At 38.5% G+C, this 8,293-nt stretch overlaps 1 pseudogene; it reads right to left on the minus strand.

The window, feature by feature from the left end:
• Window positions 1-6,858: 6,858 nt before the first annotated feature.
• On the minus strand, window positions 6,859-7,389 carry LOC141573051 (cyclic AMP-dependent transcription factor ATF-1 pseudogene; annotated as a pseudogene).
• Window positions 7,390-8,293: the final 904 nt, after the last annotated feature.

The raw sequence follows: 8,293 nt of genomic DNA on the forward strand, positions 1-8,293 counted from the left end.
TTTATCTTCAGGTAAAGAAAGAAGTCACTGGGGGCCAGATCAGGTGAGTAGGGAGAGTGTTCCAATACAGTTATTTGTTTACTGGCTAAAAACTCCCTCACAGACAGTGCCGTGTGAGCTGGTGCATTGTCGTAATGCAGGAGTCATGAATTGTTGGTGAAAAGTTCAGGTCGTCTAACTGTTTCACGCAGCCTTTTCAGCACTTCCAAATAGTAAGCTTGGTTAACTGTCCAGTTGGTACAAATTCATAATGAATAATCCCTCAGAAATCAAAAAAAGGTTAGCAACATCGTTGCAACAAGTTCGCGAACTCAATTGCCAGACCTCGTATATTTGTATGCCGACACAATTATAAAATAAAACTTTTAGTATTTTGTTATACAGGGAAGGATCCACAAAGGCAAACTGTTTAGGATCCATGAAAGTCATAATGTGGCCCCGTGACTAGGGATGCAAACCTGAGTTAAGCATCTAGTTCAGTGTTTTCTAATCTGTGTGCCATGGACTCACAGAGTTACTGCTTTTGTAGTATTGTTTGTGGACTGAATAATCATCTTGAAAAACAATTAGGTATGCTTTTGTGATGAATAAGATAGGAAGTCATTTTAAAGTGTTTCTAAAGTCATTCTTTCACACATACACACACACACACACACACACACACACACACACACACACACACACACAGGGTGCCAAAAAATATATGCACATTTTGAGAAAAGAAAACTATTAAAATTGTAATACTCAATATATACCGATAACAAAAGATGAATACAAGTCACGTTTGACTTCTGCAATTACAAGAGGTGCTCACAGTGGTTACCGTCAGCGTCCAGACACTTCTGATGATGGTGAACTAATGCTTGAGCAGCATTGACCGAAGTGTCACATTGAAGTTGTGAGGGTGGAGGAGGGGATGCTGGGGTTGGGAGTGAGGACACCTACTATGGGTCCAAGCCTGATCATTTGTATTTCCTGATAAAGCCCTCTTAGCTCTCCGTCCTGCTCAGGCTTCCATGAAGTCGCCCTGGATATCACCCAGATTCAGCCAAATGGGTAACCCTTTGCTGCCCGCTCTGGGGCCAGCTGGCTGTTTCTGGTGTAGAGAGCTTCATGGAGTGTGTTCCCTCTCTCCTTTTCCCAAAGGTTAGTTTCCTAGTCAGAGTGTCTGCTGGGTCATTTTTGGCTACTGAGAACTTAGCCGATGATAAAAGTGTATCTCTCTGTTGGATTTCTTATTTCTTTGATACTTCTATAATTAATCAATCTAGGCTATGTGCTGAAGTGTACTGGGAGGGTTCAGAACATTAACTCTGGAGTCAGACTGCCCAGTGTTTGAATCACAACTTCCCTACATTTCACTAATGTGGCTTTGAAAACTTTATTTAACCTCTTTCGGCCTCAATTTCTTCTTCTATAAGAGGAGTATGATAAAAAAAATAATAATAAAGAAGAAGAAGAAGCAGCAGCAGCTTCCCTCTCACTGGGTTGTTGCTGGGATTCAATAAATGAATTAGCACATGTTCCATGCTGAGATCAGTGCCTGGGAAAGGGTACGTCTTCAATAAGCACTGAGTGAAAATAAACAGGTTGAAGTGATATGACCTGATTGGGGTGAGGAGGTAGTTGATCACTTCTGAGTAGGTGGCCTTTGCTAAGGTGGTGACATTAGAGCTTTGAGCTCATGAGGCAAAGGAACTAGTCATGCTGATACCCGAGGGTGAGCGGTCCAGGTGGAGGAAAGAGCATGAGCAAATTCCTGAGATGTGAATAACCTTGAGAGGTAGAGAGTAGTCCAATGTGTCTAGAGCATGGTTAGCAAGGAACTGGTAAGAGATGATATCGGAGAGGAATGTAGGCAGGGACCAACTCACATAAAGCTTGTGGAGTTTGGGTTTAGTTCTGAGTGTGAGTGAAGCACCGTCAGGGGTTCGGAATGGGAAAGCATCAAGATCTGGTTTGTGTCCTTATAAAACCACCCTGGCTGCTGTGTGGAACTAAAGGGGAATCAGGGCGATCAGGTGACCCCTGCTTCATGAGCTCTACGTACTCATGGGATCAACCCAGGTTCACTGTTCTATCCTGCTTTCTGGAGACAATGCCACCCCTGAGTGTCCCACTGGAGGTATATGGCTTCCACTCTTGACTGGAGCCTCAGTCATGCATGGCAGTCCCTTTTATGGTCATTATTCTTCTCTCTAAGTCATCTGCAGCCCCAACAATCCTGCCGTGGAGGAAATAGAGGCCTTAGGGGCAAACCTTTTGAACCAAGTATCCCTCCTTTTTATGTTTCTCCATCACCTCTGCTTACCCTAACCTGTACAGAGGCTCTGTGTGGTGAGGGAGGAGATTGGATTCTGGAGTTGGACATATTTGGGTTAAAATTTGAATATAATGTCACCAAATATTACACCTCAGTTTCTGTGTCTTCAATATGGGAACAAAGCCTATTTTGTAAACTTCTGGGAGTTTAAACAAGGTACAGTTGAGCTTGAAAAGATTAATAAATATGATTTCTCTTTCTATGGTACCATGTATCCAAATACCTCACTTCCATTTAGTGCTTAAAACTCTAAGGCTGGAAGAACCATAATCCTTATTTAGTCTAGCCCCTTATTTCACAAATATGAAAATATCAACAGGCCATGCAAGATCTATTGGTCACGTCATAAAATTGTAATGTAATTGGGAATAGACTGAGGAGTCTGCTTCTAGCCTAGTATTATTCATCCCTACTGATGGAAAATTGATCTTTAATCAAATGCTAACGAGCTATTAAGTGGATTGAATGGAACAAACAAATGAGAGTCATCTGAATTCTGGACACTGGACTGGTGCTGCTGAGTATAATGATGAATGAAAATGTTTCCTTGATCTGAAGTGGCTCCTAGAAACATAACACTGGCTGAACACTATAATCACATGGAGAGGTCTTCACAATTATCCATGTCTGGACCTCACCCAGAATTTTTAATTCAGAGTTTTTTAATGCTCAGTTGGTCTGGGGTGCAAGCCAGGTATGAAACACCAACACAGCTAAATAAATATCCTTGAGGAGGGAATGATAACTGTGATGGAAGTGAGAGATACTTGGGAGCACAGACGGAGGAGGGGTTTGCCTGGACAGCGAAAGGAAGGCTTTGGGAAACCTGAAGAAGAGCAACGCCAGCTTGTTTCCCCACCATTAATTCAACAAATATACTTTTATCTGGAGCAAAACGTCTCTTCTAGATATTGTGTGTGACACATCTGAGAAAAGAGAAATGAGTCAAACAGTTTACAATTAAGGGATGGGGGGGAATAGGACTGCAGGTCAAATTATTTCCGGTCTTTGGAAATAAGATTCAGATCAGCCCTGGGTTTTTATTATTCTGATTAGCATTTGTGTTCTGACACTTTGACTCAAAGATACAGCTACAGGCTTTTCTGCCCTCCCCTTATCCTTCCTCCCAACTCTTGCTTCCTTCCCCAGACCTCTTTTCTTTTCATCCTATAGTTGAGGAAAGACTTGGCCTGACAGCTGCGACAGAGGCCCCACCCCATTTGGAGACCTAGTTTGTCCTTGCAACAATGAGATAATGTCCCCAACAGTAATGAAATATCAAAACATATGGGAGTGGGAGCAGCAGAGGGAAGGCTGAGAGCAGCTGAGGGTAGATGGAGGCCCCATTTTCCTCCCTTATCTCTATAGTTCACAGTAACCTAGTGAGTTGCCATATGCCAGATACGTTATAATTTTACATATAAAAATCTATACAAATTTGTATAAATCTCTCTAAGTCCATGATGATTATGATGTGACAAGAACCTTTTAACGTACTACCTCAGCTCAGCCAGCTAATCAAGACTACTTTGATTTCCACCCTTCCATTGTCTTTCTATCTACCAACGCGCTTACATTTCGTTTTCTTTCCTTTCCAGTTTAAGTCCACGGTTTATTACATGTACAATTGTAAGTGGAAGTCCTGGTCTTTGTGATACAACTGGATTTTGTGATATGGGGGGGGGGGGGTAGAAGGAGGATTGGTAGCGGGCAGAGCTTGGGGTCCAAAGTGGACAAACTTGAAGAAGACCGTTTAAAGGGAACGACCTACAATTCACAGAAGTTATGCTGTTTATCCAATAAAATATTTAAGATTTCAAAATAATTCACAGTATTTATCCAGGGGAGTAAAACATAAACACTTCCTGAAGGAGTCAGAGTGTTTGTTCCGGAGAGCAGTAGACTAAGGAAACCCTGATATTTTATCTGTTAGAATATATGACAGGAAGTTCTGTTTATCATGGAAGTTGCTTTTCTTCTACATCAACTTCCCCCCTTTGTCAACTGTAAGCCACACATATACACCTATTTACATATTTATGACTCTTTGTAGCTGTGACGACTGACTGTAACTTCCGGAGACGCTTGACCGAGAGGGGTGCGATTAGAAGCGGAGAAGGAGGATCCTTTCGCAGGGGCACTGGCTTGGTGGTTACTGGTAGTACCCAAGTCCTGATGCTATTTGTTCCGAGTCTCCATGAGGAGCTTAGAGGTTTCCTTGAGGTCTTCAGTCAGTCTGATGGGGATGCCACCTGGTATATTCTGCCCTCTAAGCTAGAGATGCTACGTGTTTTGTTTGGGAGGGGGCAGGGTGGAGGGATTATTATGGTTACAGGAGCCAGAAAAGGAAAATATTTTCTTGTATTTTCACATAATCCCCAGTATTACAACTCTTTTTTTTTCTGATTATTTAAATATAACTATTAAAATATAATTCATATGCCATAAAATTCACCCATTTAAAGTATACAATTCAATAGTTTTTAATATATTCATAGAGTTGTATAACCATCACCATAGTCAATTTTAGACTATTTTCATCATCGCAAAAAGAAATGCCACACCCTTTAGGCACCACCTCCTAACCATCACTTCTCCCTCACCCCCCACCCCCAGTAACCCTCGCCCTGTGTAATCACTAATCCCCCTACTGTCACTTTTTGCCTGTTGTGGATATTATAGCTCCATTTAAAAGAAATTCTATAGACCAACAATACTTGAACTTCTTCTACTGCTTTTTTGTTTTTTAAAGCTTAGGACTCCTTTTTAAAAAAAGAAAAATCTTTGAGGACCCCAGAGAGCTTTTGTTTATGTGGGTTATATCTATCATTATTTACAATATAAGAAATTAGAACTGAGAAATTTATTTAATGTTTATTGATTAGTTCATTTTCAAATAACAATAAATCCTTTACATGTTAACATAAGTAATAATTTTATGAGAAATAATTACAATTTTCCCCAAAAAATTAATGATAAAATTGATATTGTTTACATTTCACTTCTGGCTTAGAAGGTAACTGGATTCTTATATCTGCTTCTCTTTTCAATCTGTTGTGATACGTTGTTTTGAATAAGTATATGAAGAGAATCTGCCCTCGTGCATTTGGAAAGGAAGGAGTATTTTAGTAGCCCTTTCAGATAATTGTGGATTTTCTTTTTTGAAACTACACCAAACTTGGCAAGTGGTAGTTCCTTTTTTTTTCAATCAAATGTCCTTTAATTTTGTAGACAATATGATACATATTGTATAAGAAGTGCGCAATAGCTTTGCAGTACAATTTCAAAGTGTATACTAATTGGAATACAGAGGTTAAACACTGGTGTACTGACAACATTTTTGAACTTTGAATAAACTGCATACAAAACTTAGAATTCAAATATTAGCCAATCTGGAAACTTTACTTTCCATAATATAAAAAGGATACTTTGAGATGCAAAATATTTTTTTTCACTAAACAAACTATATAAGCATTTAAAATAATCATTAAAAACTCAAGTTTAGAGTTTATAAAGATTAACTATAAAAATAAATTGGCAATCACCTTTATAAATGTACCATTTACTGCATTACAAAATAGTCTCTAACATAAAATGGCTTTAATAACTCTAATAGTTTAGAATCTGATAAACCTTACATTAAGTCGATTATAAAATCCTCTTGGAAAACTTTGGTATACATCTTCAGGAGGTTGTAAAAAAATACTCTAATATCACCTCAAGGGCCTATAAACATTCCATTCTATTAAAGCACAACAGAATAAGTAATGTATATTCAACTGCATACAGGATATATAATCAAAAAACAATTATATCTTTGTAGAGAATCACCATTCCCAGAATAACCAAAAAACAAACTATTTAAAAGTATCAAACTTTTAAACAGTTCTCTCTCCATTCTGATTGAAAAATGTTACAAAATCACCACACTCCATTCATGTACCTTAGAAGCCCTTTAGGACAAGGCCTCAAAAATAGTTTAAACCCAGTCTCAAAAAACTCTCTTGAGTCCAATAAACAAACTTAAAAACTCATTTAAAAAACATGGCAACAGAACAAGTATATGTGATCAGACACATAATTTATGTATTTGGTTATATATTAGCTCTTCTTTTATATTTGTAATTTAGAATTTATTCGCAGAAATAAAATACACACACACACACACACACACACACACACACAAAACTGAAAACAGTAAGTTTTGGGAAATAGTAAGAAATGCAAATAGGTAAATTGATTTATTTTTAAAAATTCAATTTACCAAATTGTATCCACCATTTTTGGATTATTGACAACGATTGTCATTTAGAAAATTCAAATTGGTGAAAGTTCATTTCCTACTTCTTGAGTATGATTAATTTTTAGAGCTTCAAGTTGTGCCAATAACTTCCTTGAGGTCATTTTCCACTTTACCCTGTCACCAGATCTCTTGCATCAGATTTTTATCTTTGAGTTGCAAAAGCCTAAAGAAAAGATTCATTTTTGACCTTTTAATTTATAAACCACTAAAAAGAAAAAATTCCATCTAATTTTTAGACAAGTCCATACAATATCTTCTGTAAGAATCCAACACTTTTATGGGACTATAGATCCTTAAAAGTTTTTAAATCTTCTATTAGAGTTTTATTTTGATTTCCAAGACTGCAACTTGCTTTTCGAGGCATTTCACCTATTCTTTCTTCTTTCTGCAACATTCTCAAGCAGCTTCCCTGTTTTTCATCAGCCTTATTTCTCTTTTGAATTGGGGGTCATCTGTCTTAGTTGTCTGAGATGTAAGAGTCATAGGAGAGGTCATCGCCACAGTTTTTGGCAGCGAAGTAACTGAAGGTGTGGTACAGGTCTGATATGTCTGCATATGTCCTGATGCAGCTACAAGATGGGTGCCGTGCTAAGGTCCCATGAGCTTTCTGCAAGGAGCCTATATGATCGTATGAGTCCCGAGACTCCTCACTTTCTGATAAAGATAATACCTGTTGAGCAATATGAGAAATATGCGCTCCCTGAACTGTTGAACCAGGTGGACGTGCTGTCTCTGAAGTATTATTCTTGTGAGAATCTTCCATAATCAACTGTGGCTCCCGCCTTTGACAAGTGGTAGTGTCTTAAAGGTTGGTTGTAATGTGGAATCTGAAATGATACCAATGAAATGTTTTATACTCTGTACATTCATGAAAGAATAAGAGTGAGTTGGATGACTTTTTACTATTATTATGAAAATAATTTTGACCTCACAGAACCACTGATAGAATCTCTTTGGAGATGATAGTTTGAGAATTGCTGCTATAAACCAAGGATAATTATGATTTAACCCCCCTTGTGGGGTCGGTCGGATACCCCTCTTAACACTTGGACTGAGGAAGACTGATAGAAAATTGAGCTAGAGAAAGCATCAATAAACAAGCCATCCATTTTTAAGGGACCATATAAGAAAGATGTAAGAAGCAGGAAGAGTAACTAGACAGATTCAGTTTTTAATCCTCCTCAGTAAACAAAGTCTTTTGGAGCAAAAACAACTCGAGGATAGAGCTTATCCATGACACTGCTGAGGGGCGGTGCAGAGGGGACTTAAGGAAGAAGGTAAAGTAAGGCATCCAGGCTCACACAGTCTGCCCTGTACGTCATCTCTGCCCTTCTCAACGTCTTTGTTGTTTCATATGCAAACACAATTACAAGTTGTTGTGGAAAATGAGACTCAGACTCAGGATTTGTAACAGGATTTTGGTGCTTATCAAAACTGCACCACAGAAAAGGAGGGAGCTCACGTCAATAAAAGTCTGAAGATCACCTTGGTCAATTCTTGATAGAAAATTGTAGTTGCTGTAAAAGCTTGAGTTGGATTATAATGAAAGCTATCATTAGGTCACACTGTACAAAAGGGCATAAAACAGTGTATCCAGCCTTGTCTATTAGTTTGATGAAGTCATGCTCTCTGTCCCTTTAGGTTCTCTGACCACCATTTTGCATGAA

This window comes from Rhinolophus sinicus, chromosome 4 (genome assembly GCF_057876585.1).
Source record: "Rhinolophus sinicus isolate RSI-liver-muscle chromosome 4, RSI-T2T, whole genome shotgun sequence".
In the NCBI taxonomy this organism is placed as follows: Eukaryota; Metazoa; Chordata; class Mammalia; order Chiroptera; family Rhinolophidae; genus Rhinolophus; species Rhinolophus sinicus.